At 37.7% G+C, this 15,200-nt stretch overlaps 1 long non-coding RNA gene across 1 annotated transcript; it reads left to right on the top strand.

The window, feature by feature from the left end:
• The first annotated feature begins 487 nt into the window (after nt 1–487).
• Nucleotides 488–11,197, top strand: LOC106057361 (uncharacterized). Its single transcript, XR_008774425.1, has 5 exons — nt 488–1,652; nt 1,966–2,119; nt 5,805–5,958; nt 8,185–10,698; nt 10,853–11,197. It is a non-coding gene; the product is annotated as an uncharacterized LOC106057361 (long non-coding RNA).
• The last annotated feature ends 4,003 nt before the right edge of the window (nt 11,198–15,200 follow it).

The following is a 15,200-nucleotide window of genomic DNA, read 5'->3' as shown; positions in this document are numbered from 1 at the left end:
CGTCAGTAGTCATGCACTATGCAAGCAGTAGGTGTTTTATATTATCTTCAGCAACTGATATATTTATTTATCAATGCATGGCGCTTGATCGTAAGTTAAAACTCCAAAACATGTATTTTTATTGTATATATAGTTATACTTTATATATGTCTAGTTATATTTAGTATATGAATATCTAACATGAACATTCTTTATATACAATGACGTATACAATTACATGTACAATTATCAACATCAATTTACAAAAAACAACACAAGCCTAATTCAAGTGGGCTTCACAGGAGAGTGGTCCCAACAATAGAGAGAAAAAATATATTTCAACGAGTCAGCATTGTTACGTTATCCTTCCATATTTATTTTTTTTTTTGCATTTTTACGAACAATACTCTCAGTCTTACATTTGTGATCACAATGTGTGTGCTTAAAGTATGCTGGTATTCTCCTAATATACTCCGGATTTACTACAATGCGTAACCCCCCCCCCCCCCGAAAAAAAAAACAAAAAAAAAACATATTTTGGTTATCAAAAGATGTATATTTAATTTAATTAACAAGTAGCCTATTTCTCTTCTAATATGGCAGGCTTTTAGGTTTTAGTATTTTTTTATTTATTTCATGAAAAAGTGTAGGGACCTCCACACAAAATCTGCTTTGGGGCCTCTACATACTTAAATCCGGCCTTGACTGATATAAAAAAAAAATCCTCTTTTCTTATATATCTTTATATCATTGGTAGCCTCTTTGATTCCATCAATTCGCCTCTTCAACTCTCATCTACGAGAACTCTTAGCGTTTAATTGCAGTCCACGTGGAATGTACACTTACAGGATCAAAGCAGAGACATACAATTTTTGAGTTATGTTGTCAGGTGTATAAATGTCTTACAACAGCTAAAAAATAGAGTTAATTTATTACCATAATTAGGGCATAGGTAGGTGTGTGTAAACCTTAATTCGTGGTTATAATGGAATAGTTGTCGAGTTTATCTATTACCCAAAACTAGGGCATAAGTAAGTGTGTAAAGTTTAATTCGTGGTTATAATGGAATAGTTGTCGAGTTTATCTATTGCCCAAAACTAGGGCATAAGTAAGAGTGTAAAGTTTAATTCGTGGTTTTAATAACGTTTGTACTTCCTTGATGTGTGAACGTGTGCAGCTATTCACTGTTTATATTATAGTATAGTAGATAGTGGATAATCTTTCCGAGATAGAAACCTTTATATATACCTAGAATATCCACTACTCTCTAATATTTCCAACAAATGCGACAGTAGTCCAGTGATACACGGTCTTTGTCTCTCAGAAGTCCACAAGTTGTTATCTAATGATAACTTCCTTGATTGGCAATATTTTGAGTACTTCTAAGAAGCAAAAAAAAAAAATTAAAAATTAAAAAAATATTTTCTTGAAAACACAGCTTAAATTGAGTAAACAGATAGCTCCAATCAACCGCTGCCATGTCTATCAATATTGCACAATTTATCCTCCTTTAGCTTAATTATTTTTGTCTAAATAAATCAAAATTAATTATTTACTACTAATTGATTAACTGATTGGCATTTTTGTTTATTGACTCATGTGTTGGCATCGACAAGAAAAAAAATTCAACTTGATCCGAGAATGGGAACAAGACGGACACACAGACTGAAGGAGTGAGTGAATATAAGATTTGTAAGAATAAAAAATTAGTTACATTTGAGTGTGAATTTGTATTCCTTTATTAAAGATGTAACTTTAGCTTTCCCCCTTATTGTTAGTATGAAGTACGTAAGCAGTGAGGCTTCGTCTTAAAGTCTTATGTACCAGCTGCTAGTGTGCCACGAGATTGTTGCATTGTAAAATTTGTGTAAGGCTTACACACTAAAAAACGAAAGGAACTTTTTCATTTAAAGTACTGTGCCTCCAGAAATACTCTTTCTTGATAATTACCGTAGAAAAATGTTGGTAAAATATTTTACGTTTCAGATGTTCCTTCAGAGTTGAAGATAATTTACTTCCTAGTCCAAACCTCCCGCAGGATGACGGAGGATGGAATCAGGCAGAGTTTTAACCCGGGACCATCAAAAAATCAGAACAACAGTCCAGCGCGCAAACCGCACGACCAGGCAGCCATCCTGTAGTAGGTGTATACATACATTCAAATCAGCTTGTTGTACAATTTAATGTGAACCTTCTATTTTCCGCAAGATCATGTTTTATTTTTTCCGCAAAGTTCGGATGTTGCATAACACTGCAAACCACCTTTTTAAAGTCCTTCCTTCTTTCCCCATGTAACAAAACTCCTCCCCCCCCCCCCTTTGAGCAGCATATGATATTTCAAATGTCGGAGAAAACTTTTATTATTATTGTAGTAACTCCAGTGGCGGACTGAAAGGGTTAATGTGTGTGCGGCCTACTGATACACACGACTCAGTCCAATCACACAGGTCAACGGGTCAACGGCTGTTGAACAAGGGACATTACTGCTAGTACACGCAAATATGACCAGTATTATGGTCATGTGACCGAAAGCCTTCACGGTCGAGAGACAGTGTGTAAGAAAGTTGAGTCCAGGACAGCAATCAGTAAGGACGGTGCGGTACCTTCCGAGTCCTCGAAAATGTAGCTGTCCGAGCTAGAGAGACTTGTAGTGAATAGTTGGGCAGTTCTGTTGTGTAGCAAAGCATTTGAAGTTAGTGTAGCCAATTGTGTTGTATTGGCTTTTCTCGTATTTGTCATTAAACCGCCACATTGTTTCTTGAAGCTCTTGTTGTCAAGTTCTTGTATTAGATGTGCTGTGTTGTTGAGCAGAGAAGATCGTAACATTATCAATTTTCTTTTTACAAATGGACCTCATTCACCAATCGTAAATAAACACATTTAGCCACGTCATAATATTGATAAAACAATGAAAAATACGTATCACGTGACAGCCACTGCGGATAACATAATATGTATAGAAGATATATAGAATCACGTGGCTAAATGCTGTTTGTAAAATGTTTGTAAAATGTTTTACATGTTTCGGATGTTCCTTCAGAGTTGAAGATAATTACTTCCTAGTCCAAACCTCCCGCAGGACGACGGGGGATGGGAGCGGCCAGGGTTTGAACCCGGGACCATCGAAAAATCTGAACGACAGTCCAGCGTGCAAACCACACGACCAGGCAGTGTCAAAATGACTTACGATTGGTGAATGAGGTCCATTATAACTGTAGAACTGACATTTAACGAGAGCACGTCGCCTATTAATAACTTTTGAAAACCTGTTCCCGCCCCCCCCCCACTAGTTGTTGCTAAAGTGAATGGTAAGCTTCAGACTAAAACTAAAGTCAAGGGGTGCAACTCACAAAAAGTGTTTTCAAAAGAGTTATATTGCCCTGGTCGCTGTAAAATGTAAAATGTTTTACATGTTCCTTCAGAGTTGAAGATAGTTTACTTCCTAGTCCAAGCCTCTGCAGGACGACGGTGGATGGGAGCGGGCAGGGTTTGAACACTCGACCGTCGATAAATCCGAACGACAGTCCAGCGCCCAAGCCGCTCGACCAGGCAGCCATCCTTATCTCTTTTGATCCATATACACACACACAATAGCTGACCAAGTTACAACAATATATACCTTGACTGGCTATTTTAATAACACACTGTCAAAATATGTAGACATTCTGAAAATTTCAACTAACTCTTCAAAATTTTTTTAAAAAAAAAAAGTAAATAGTTTGGTTGAAATATCATTTATTAATTATTTTTGTATAATGTTATCGTATAGGCTAACAATTATTAATGTAACTAAAAATAATAAAGTGCATACCAAAGTCTAGCTAGGACACAAAATAGAGCAGTGAGATTCATAACAAATCAATATTCACATTTAACTAGAGTAACACCTTTAGTAAAATCACTAAATTTAGAAAGCCTTCTGGATAGAAGACTCAAAAGTAAATTATTCATAAATCTCTGAACCATAATCTTCAAATACAAAAAAAAAAAAAAATTAATAAAATACTCTGAAAGACACAAAGATAATGGTACACTTCTCGTCCCATATGCTAGGACAAATTTGTACAAGTGCCCCTTCTTTGTGCTATTAGAGCATGGAATGGGTTGCCTGAGCTAGCCAGGAAAACCAGTGACTTGGCGGAGTTTAGGTCATTGGTTAATATGCATGACTAAATGCATGACGCGTAGGACGTAATCATCTTCTTTTTTGAAGTAACGTCTGCATTATATAAGATAAAAAGAAAAGATAGGAAGCTAAAATGTTTTATTTTTATTTACATTTAATAAGAATAGAGCCTACTTTGTGTCAGCCCTATTTCTAATGGAAATGAAGAAATCAATGTCATTATACGATTTACTATAATACTTCTGTGGGTTTTTTTTTGTCAACGAGAACATCTAAAAGCTTTGTAAACAAAGATTTCCTTTGAAGAATGGGAAACGCTCTCTTCAACTGCGAAGCCTAGACGCAAGTAGGTAAACAGTTCGCTACAACAGTTTGAGGTTTTAAAGACAACTGACATCTTTTTTTCTTTACAAATCTTGTATCGACTCACTCTGTCTGTCTGTCTGTCGGTCACATCAAAAGTTTGTACACGTTTTTTTTTCTCACACCCAATCTCGGATCAAGTTGAAATTTCACAAAATTATTTATTTTACCTGACAACAAGAGAATCAATACAAAAAAAAACAAAAAAAAACAACAAACAATTAGTTATTTAATTGTTGGTAATTAATGAATATGTTTGCTATCTCAAACAACGGAGTAAAATAGCACTTGACTGAAGAGCTGAATTAATCACTTAGTCATTTTGACACTGAATTAGACATTTATTTCACATTGCTTTCGATATCGCATTATACAGTACATTCTACATTAAATTGTATATTACATTCGACATTAAATGAAACATTACATTCGACATGGCATGTTAGAGTATTGGTGCGCAAGATTTATTTCTTATATAATATCTCTTTTGAAAACCTCAACTAAAACCGATTTCTTCAGCTAGCAATGAAGGACATGTGACTTAACCAAAGCCGCCCAGCTTTATTCAGGTTACATCACAAACACTCATATATATATATATATATATATATATTCCTTAACACGACATACCTTTTCAATTCCATTCATACATTAAAACCAGAATTTCTACGTTTCATAACAAAATGACGAATATGTACGTCCAAGACAATGACATGACATATATATATATACAGAGAAGACGTAGATTCATAAGTAATACTACAACTTATAGCAATGAATACGACTTATACTTTTGTCATAGAATTGTTTTGATTTCTCTCAAAGTTATGCATACCGTTATGGAGAGATATTTCTCCAAAGAAAACAAAAATCCTTGTTGATTTTAAAAAAAAGGTTATTCAAATTTCCATTTTAGTTTCGCTAACTTGGTTTAACTTTTTTTTTCCTTCTATTTGCCAAAAGAGCATTCGTTTCAAAGCACCAAAATAGGTTAAGTAAAACAAAACAAAGAAATACAACTTGTCTGGGCTAATACATTCGTATGACACAGGTTCAGTGAAGCCAATAGTTAAGGTTGATTAGATCATATTATCTCTGTGTTATATTTTGGTAATAGAGTTAAGCTTGATATACAGAGATCTGATTCTATCCTCTGTAATCAAGGTAGGAAAAAGAAGTCAAGACATTTCTGAAGTTGTGTAAGAAATGTCAGTGCATGATTAAAGAGATATCTATTGATGTTACTTACCAGTGATTCTTAGTTGACAGTCTTTTAGGACATTGGATAGAAAAATATGGTATTTAATTTCTAAACAAAATCTTGATTTCTTTTCAGATAACAATGACAATCTATCCAGTTGAGACATAGCTACCTACCCAGGGCCCCTGCCTTGAACTAGCGGACCCTCTTAGCACTGTATGCTTGAAGTGGTTCTTTGGGAAAAACTGTTTCCCGTGTTCAAGAACTACATCTGCAGGAGCGGCTTAAGGTAGTTCTCTGTCTCTTGAAACATACTTTCGATAATACACGACGCTTTTTAACTCACCATTTATCTGAAAAAAATGTTTTCTTGACCTGTTGAGCTATTTCCAAGCTTTTACACATTAGAGAGGAATCTCTGAATTTTTAAATGTCCTAAACATTGTACGTTTAGGACCGCAGGAGGATTATACCAGGGGTCTATCATCCGACATACTAGCGTACAGGTTCAAATACTTGGCTTGTAATCTAAGCCCTTCATTTCAATATACATAACATTGTATAAACAATTTTGCGAAAGAGAGGGTATTGGTCATCTAAGCTACTTTTAATAATCTTTGGAACCAATTCTAAATGTGTAATGGCAGTGTCGGAGTGCAAATTAATGAACAAACATTCTCAAAAATATAAATCTGCTTTTAGTTTTAAAATTGGTTAAGAGGCGTAGATTATTATAAATAACGCAACGGGCGTTTTTCAAAAAAATATATTAGCATAGAGAGTACAATATATTTAAACAAAAAAATGTAGTAAAATATAAAAATAGTAGATGTTTCAACTTAACCCTAACGGAAAAGAAATGTCTAGCCATAAGTTTCTACTGACAAATGGGTTGGGGAATCTCAATTATATATTGTTAAGAAATTATATACAACTGAAGCTTTAGGGGAGGTATCCCTAGAGAAAATTGAGTTTTAGGTCTAGGATATCGATTTTTAACTAATAACATAATTAAGTAGATCAATCATTTTTCTTTACATTACAATCATTTTTATTGCTTAAATCTGTGTCTAAAACATGTTTTTTTTTAATGTTTTTGTAAGGGCTATGAGAAAAAAACTTAATAAAATTTATACTTTAAACTCATTTTACTCAAAATGTTAGTTTTTGCACATGTCATTGTGCTTTACTAGGAATTTCTCCGAAACTACTTGATAGATTTTGATGATATTTGAAACACTTCTTAAAGACATCATTAACTTTACTCGTACAATGATTTTTTTTTCAATATTTTATTTACTTTTTTTTTAAAAAAGTATTTTTAATTAATATTTATCCTGTTTTTTTAGGTCTAAAAAATACTAAAAATTCAAAAATTTGTAAAAAATTTAACATACTTACATCTTTAATTCTGACGTTGTACCAATTTAGAGGATCCTTTTTTCTTATCTTTTAATTCAATTTCATGTATTTCTGATCAATAGTTTTTACAAAATTCAGAGTTTTAATTTGTATACAATAAACAATATGGCCGCCGTTACCATGGCAACCATCATTCTAAAAAAACTTTTTTTTAGCATTATTTATTTTAGAATATCATTATATGTTACCATAACAAATTTCAAAGGCCTAGCTTCAGAAATAACAAAAATAAGATTTTCAGGGATACCTCCCCTTTAGTACGTTACTTAAGAGTTTTTTTTCAAAGGGCGACTATAAATGATAGTACAATTTTAACCAAAGTATTTACTTTTTTTTTTTAAATTCTGAAGAGGATACTAGATGTATTTCAAATCTCGAGGGATTACGCTTTGCAAGTCACAATATGGAGAAATCAAATCAAAGTATGGAGAAATCAAATTAAAGTATAGATATACAAAGATATATGTATCTTACACGTAGTGTTGCTTCTACATACAAAATACTAAGTGCAGTAGATTTATCGTTTCAAGCCAATCGTTTTACACAGCAAAGTCCATTAGCGACATAAACATTACTTTACCAGGTCTCTGAAGTCACTACTATAAAATACAATACGTACATTTGTTTTTATAAATCATTAACTGAATAGCTTGTACATTGAGTCATGATACGCGATAAGTCAGAAAGATGCCGTCCGATTAGTTCCCTTGTATCATGTATGCACTGAATTTAATAGTAAAATAAGAGTACTAGAAATGGGAACGGTAGACAACCAGCTTTCTTTTCTTGAAGTACAAAAAGTGAGTTGCCTCCCGTATACGATAATTCTACATCTTCATTGATCTTTACTCGTTAGCGTATGCATTGTTCTAAAGTGGTAAAAAAATTGATCACCAGTTATCGACTGATACAAAGACAATGTCGTAATCGATTCCTTTGAGATATCGATCTTATTAAAAATTACTTAGGGATGTACATTTAAAACTAAGATTTTTGTAAGATATGTGATTGTTAATGTTTAGGTCAATAAATGTCCTGTGTGTAAAGCTGCGGGAATTGTAACGAATGAGATGTTTACCTTATTTTTGTATAGGTGTTTCTGTGCAAAGACAGATGACCACTGCGTACAGCTGCAAGAGAAGAATACCTGTGTAGTTACAGGCTACAGATGACATTGTACGTCAGCTGGAGTAGCTGTGATATAACAATGATTACTATGTACCACTGCATAAGTAGCTGTGAATGAGAATGAGAAGATAACGTCTTTCTGGAGTAGTTGTGAATTAGAAGATAAAGTCTTTCTGGAGTAGCTGTGAATATGAAGATAAAGTCTTTCTGGAGTAGTTGTGAATGAGAAGATAACGTCTTTCTGGAGTAGCTGTGAATGACAAGATAAAGTCTTTCTGGAGTAGTTGTGAATGACAAGATATAGTCTTTCTGGAGTAGCTGTGAATGACAAGATATAGTCTTTCTGGAGTAGTTGTGAATGAGAAGATAAAGTCTTTCTGGAGTAGTTGTGAATGAGAAGATAAAGTCTTTCTGGAGTAGCTGTGAATGACAAGATAAAGTCTTTCTGGAGTAGCTGTGAATGAGAAGATAAAGTCTTTCTGGAGTAGCTGTGAGAAGTATGACACACAGCTGCCTTCAGTGAAGTCCAGTAGGGCGTCGGCGCCGTAGGCGCCATTATCCCGTTGATCGTTATAAAGGCTTTTATCCAACAACCAGGCCTGGACATGGGGCTCTTCACCCCTGTCCTGTCTGAGGGCTCCCAGCGGTAGACGGCCATGTTGAGTGAATGGCCTAAATCGGACCGTGCCGTGTACACAGCGCACCGTCCCCGTTCCTGGCCCCACTCGCTATAAGTGGCCAAGAACAGTGCTAACTGCAGGGAGGTTACCACATGTTCCTATATTGTAACCGCCACTGTTTCGTGCAGGGACCGCCACTCCAGCCACGGGTCTGATGACGGCCCCCTTTGTGGAACAGCATGGCTGACTTTTTGGACTGGGTTCCGGGAGTTTTTTCCATCCCAACCCCGGGTGAGAGGAAGAAAAAAATTTCACCCAGGGAAGCCCGGCGGGGCCTGGTTCGCTACTCGTACTTAGCCTATCTAGTTCCACTACTAGACCGTTTCCACCAGGGCGCCACGCTGAGGCGACGGGTAGCTGGATTCCTCTGGGGCACACACCTGCAGAAGTCGCCATATCGTTTCATCAGCATGAGGAAGCTTACTTATTCAAATGCCTTGACAGGCAGTCTTGTTTGAGGCATTTCATAAATTCTACAATCGACTATTTATTTTACAGTTGTGATACCGACCTATAATAAGAACTCTTCTAACAACGATGTCTTCTATTCCGATGATTAAGGTTTAGTGCAGTGCTTCACATGACTACGAATACCAATTAGCGACCTGCATTTTTTTCCACACGTCATACAGACGAAGTAGTCTAATTAGCTTAACGTTTATGCGCCTGTCTCCTGTTAAAGCTTTTCTTTGGGAATCAAATATATCCGGCGGCCTTCCCTAGAAGTTTCAATCTTTCTCTTTAAAGAAGCGGTGAGGATATAAACTCAGAACTACTCTCTTTGCTATGTGTTTAAAAAAGCATGTTTTTATAAAATATACAGACGGTAGTGGAAATGTAATCATTTTCTTTTTCGATCATTGTACAATACACTGAACACTTTATAAATGCATTTGAATTCGATGATGTCCATTGCTGACATCCAGCGTGCTGAGAGTTTGGTTCTGGCCTCTTCTGGCTAATAAGGCTTTTTTTTTAGCCCAATAGGAATTTGCAAATTATTTTTGAATGGACTCCTGAATGGATAGCAGTGACCTTCTGATATAACATTTTCGAAAGTTGTTTTGATTTCTTCTAATTTAAGGACCAGAACGCCGCTCCATGTAATGGTGTTTTTGCCGAGAGTCTTAACACAACGAACGTCTTATCTTATCTTATATAATACAGACGTTACTACAAAAAAAGAAGATGATTACGTCCTACGCGTCATGCATTCAGTCATGCATGTTAACCAATGACTTAAATTCTGCCAAGTCAGTGGTTTTCCTGGCTAGCTCAGACGACCCATTCCATGCTCTAATAGCGCTAGGGAAGAAGGAGTATTTGTAAAAATTTGTCCTAGCATATGGGACGAGGAATGTGCCTCTTTAACTTTAAGTGCGTTATTAATTTCAATGAGAGGAAATATTTATCTGCAAGTGGACAAGAGCTATGTCAATAGTTAACATTGAAATCCACTGCTTTGAGGTCAGGTTTGATTTTATTACTAACTGTAACGACTATCCTACTATCCAGGCTCTCTGCAAACTACACCACACGACACAACGAACTTAAAGAACCTTATAGCTCGGGGCTCCAAAGTATCAGTAACAGTTTAATTTTTAAAAAATGACAAACACTGTACAGTTGGCTCGTCTAGCGCTGGACTGGGGCGATTTGCGTAAGCTAAAAACACACACACAGCCTACGACCATCTGTGTCACCCACCAGGTTTATAACTTTAATTACGTAATTAACTTCAGTGAGAGGAAATATTTATCTGCAAGTAGACAAGACCTATGTCAGTACACTTCTTTGAGGTCAGATTTTATTTTATTACATACATATATCGATTCTAGGGATGAAAAAAAAATTATAAACACGTTTAAAAGATGAAAAAGGATGAAAAAGATATACTTCTTTTTTGGCTCTAAAAAGCTAAAATTTAATGAACTAATTAATTTTTTTTTTTAGGAGATGAGAATGTGGCTTGGGCGATGAACATTGTTTAAAGTGAGGTAGATTGGCGCTGCATCAGCCTCACGCTCTTGTCCCATGCCAGCTGAATTCAGTGGCAGAATAAGGTCAAGATAACTGGAGCTGGTTTGGGGTGCAGTGGATGACCAGTGGATGACCAGTGAGCTCTACATATCCCACAGTGTTCGGTACGTTCCACGTCGTTTGCTATGTGACGCCTGATGGCCATGGTAGTCCAATACGGTGATTTGAGCGCCCTGCAGCCGTAACTAGACTTCACATTTTGTAACATGCATAAACAAGGTTTCTACCTAACAGGAACGCTTATGAAAAATAAATTATTGTAATAAGAAATAAAGGAACACTGAAGAGTAACCTAAAACAAGGCTTTATTAAACTAGAACGACACATGAACTAACGAAAGAGACTTGGACAGTAGCACACTAGATCAATGTTGTGAACACATTCTCACGACGTTACACAAACATAAACAAATAGTAACTATTTCACCACATTCACCCCGCCTAGAATTAAAATAGCAAGTATAATAATATAGTAGGTCAATAGCATAAATGAAGAGAGAATGCCAGTGCCTGTAATACAATAGATTATCAATAGATCAATAAATAGTGTCGAAATATTAATTTCTCTAGTAAACAATAGTGAATGGTGATACAAAGAAACCTAAAAACCAGTATCTGTTGTATGACTTATAAACAATTAATAGTTTCTGTTTTAAGTATTAACAAATAGTGTAGTAAGTAAACATGTACGTAAGTAAGTGAAAAGTAAACTCTAGTATCAGTAGCAAGAGATAAACAATGCCAGTTTATGTAGAACATAAGTAGTGCAATAGAGGAACAACTCTAGACTCTATAGTTCGGTCTGGTTCTTCTCTCTCTTAAGTTGTAACGGGGTTGACTATCCTGTTCTACAGTTTGGGAGTCACTATCGAGTTCCTGAGCGTCAATTGGGGTATTTTCAAGAGGAAGCGCTCGGAGGTCCTCAGAGCCCACCAGGGGTTCTTTCCTTTCTTGTATCACCGTATGGGTGTTTACTGGTACTTCCGTGTTTTGAGTTTCTGGAGGATATTCATTATCCTCACCCTGAGGGAAGAACGAAGGTTCACTTGTTGTTGTGGATGGGGAGGGGGTGGGAGCCAAGCGTCTCAGAGAGACCGTCTCCTCTTTACCGCTGGGCAACCGTACGACGGCATATTGGGGGTTACACATCAGCAGGTCGACTTCCTCCGTGAGAGGATCGTACTTTGAAGATCGGTTCTCTCTTCTCAGCAACACTCGACCTGGGCTAGATAGCCAAGTGGGGATAGATATCCCGAAGGAGGATTTCCGGTTGAACCGGAAAACTCTCTCGTGTGGAGTTTCGTTTGTTGCCGTAGATAGTAATGATCTAATCGAGTATAGGGCCTGGTTCAAGACAAGCTCCCATCTCGAGTTCGGGAGATCGAGGTCTTTCAGTGCTAAAGTAACAGCGTTCCATAGAGTTTTGTTTAGTCGTTCAATTTGTCCGTTGCATGAAGGATTAAAAGCGGTTGTTCCCCTCTCGTGCAGAAAGGATTGCACCTCCCTCGACATAAAGGCCGTACCTCTGTCAGAATGGACGTACTCTGGCATCCCAACTAAGGAAAACAGCTGATTTAAACACTTTATGACAGTAGATGAGGACATATAGGGACATGGGTAGGCAAATGGGAAGCGTGAGTACTCATCCACCATTGTTAATAAGTATTTGTTGTGAGTAGCAGATGGGAGTGGCCCCTTAAAATCGATGCTTACTCTCTGAAATGGTTGGGTAGCCTTGATGAGGGTGCCTGAAAACTGTTTGAAGAATCTAGGCTTCAGTTCAGCGCAAGTTTTACATTGGTTTACCACTTTGCGGACGTCCTCGCAGGAAAAAGGTAAGTTCTTAGTCCGAACGAAATGGAGGAGTCTCGTGACCCCTGGGTGACAGAGGTTGTTGTGTAACAGTTTGAGGTCTTCTCCAGTCATTGCTGACGCAAAGTGGTTTCTTGAAAAGGTATCCGCCGCAGCGTTTTGTTTCCCGGGTCGATATACGACGTCATATTGGAAACAACTAAGCTCCAGTCGCCATCTTTGTATCTTTTCGTTTTTGATCTTGCCCTTGTTCTGCTGGTCAAACATAAAAGACACTGAGCGTTGATCTGTAACCAATGTGAAGGGTCTACTGATAAGGTAATGTTGCCATTTTCTCAGGGCTTCTACGATAGCGTATGCTTCCTTTTCTACTGCTGAGTGTCTGCGTTCACTATTCGTGAGTGTTCTTGAAAAGAAGGCGACAGGACGGCCTTCTTGATTAAGAGTGGCGGCAATCGCGATGTCAGAGGCATCTGTTTCGACTGTTAGAGGTCGATTGTAATCTATCGTCGACACAGCAGCGTTTTCAAGTTCGTGTTTTAGCTGTTTAAAAGCTTCTTGAACTTGTTCAGGGGGAGGAAAGGCTTTGTTGTTTACCAATAAATGGATCTTGTTGGAGAAATTTGGGATCCATTGAGAATAATAGGACAGTAGTCCAATCACCCGCTTTTGTGATTTCATGTCTTGTGGTGGAGGTAGGTTTCTCAATGCTTGAAATCTTTCGGGGTCTGGTCTTAATTGCCCTCGTGAGATTTCGTAGCCTAGGAGGCATACTTTATTAGTCGCAATAGCACTTTTATCATTGTTGAAGGTGATACCGTACTTTTTAGCGGCATTGAGAAATCTCTGTAGATTCTGGTCGTGGCTACTGGGGTCAAGTCCGCAGATGGTAACGTTATCCACGTAAGCAAACGTGTCCTGTAGCCCTGCCTCCTCAATTATTGTGTTGATCGTCCTTTGAAATGCAGCGACTCCGTTTGTCACTCCAAAAGGAATGCGGCAAAACTGATAAAGCTTTCCGCCAGCCTCGAACGCCGTGTACTGCTTTTCATCATCCCTGATAGGTATCTGGTGGTAAGCGCTTTTGAGGTCAAATGTACTGTACATTGAGTATTTAGATATTTCCTGCACCAGTTCATCAACTTTTGGCACGGGGTACGCGTCGAGGTAAGTGAATCGATTGATGGTTTGGCTATAGTCGATAACCATTCTCTTTTTGTGCCTTTCATTAGTTGTTACAATTATCTGGGCTCGCCACGGGGACGTGGAAGGCTCAATAATTTTGTCAGATAGGAGTCTTTTGATTTCATTTTGAATGAATTTGGAGTCAGGCATAGAATATTTTCTAGATTTAGTGGCTATGGGGAGGCAGTTAGTAGCAAGATTAGCGAAGAGGCGAGGGGCTTCAACTCGTGCAGCTTTCAGCGTACAGACCTGGAGAGTGCTCCGTTTTCCCTCAAATGGGATCATCAGTTTTTCATGCTGGCTGATGAAATCTAGCCCTAAGATTACATCAGATACTAGTCCATCAAGTAGTGAGAGCTTAACACTTTCGTATTGTTCATCTTTGTACTTTATTTTTGCGAAAATATGGCCGTGAGTTGTGCGAGAAAGATGTGTAGAGGCCATGTAGATTCTGTTTCTGGACGTTTCTAATTTCCATCTGTACCTTTTAGCAATTGAAGAAGATATATAGCTTTAACTGCTCCCCGTATCTACGAGAGCCTTCAATGGTACTCCATTGACGAGTATTGAAATAGTAGATTTAGTAAGACCGGACGCTGGTGTCGATGCCCAGGAAGATCCAACGGTTGTAGTCCGAGACGTCTCATCATCTGCTTTCACTATGGCTGAGGTTATAGATTTGAGTGTCTGTCTGGTTGATCTACAGACTTTCTGGAAATGGCCCCTCTTACCGCACAAGTTGCATGTAGCGTCACGGGCCGGACATCTAAAGCGTTGATGTGGGCTGTTTCCACAAAAGAAACATCTTTTACTAGTCGCCGCACTCACCTCGTGTTCTACTTTTGTCGTTGGAGAAAGGCTCTCCTCGTCGGCGTTAGCTCCACAGGGAGTTTCAGAGCAGATGTTATACGCCATGGCATGGTTATGGGCATATTCAAATTGTCTTGCCTCTTCATAGGCGCACTGTAGAGTTAAAGTAGATTTCTCTAAGAGTCGCAGCCTTATGCTGTTTGAAGCCAGTCCAGTAATGAAGGCGTCTCTTACGAAGATATCTCTGTGTTCTTCAGCGGTGACAGCTTTGAAGTCACAGTCTTTGGCCATACTTTTAAGCTTAAGTAGGAAGGAGTAAACGGTTTGTCCGTTCTCTTGTCGACAAAGAGTTATCATGTGCCGTGCAAAAATTTCGCTTTTAGGCTTCACGTAGACATTTTGTAGAACTTTGATTGATTCTTCGAACGTGGTACACTCACTTATGTACTGAAATA

The sequence above is a fragment of the Biomphalaria glabrata genome, chromosome 13, assembly GCF_947242115.1.
Source record: "Biomphalaria glabrata chromosome 13, xgBioGlab47.1, whole genome shotgun sequence".
Lineage (NCBI taxonomy): Eukaryota > Metazoa > Mollusca > Gastropoda > Planorbidae > Biomphalaria > Biomphalaria glabrata.
This window is presented reverse-complemented; position numbering and strand designations above follow the sequence as displayed.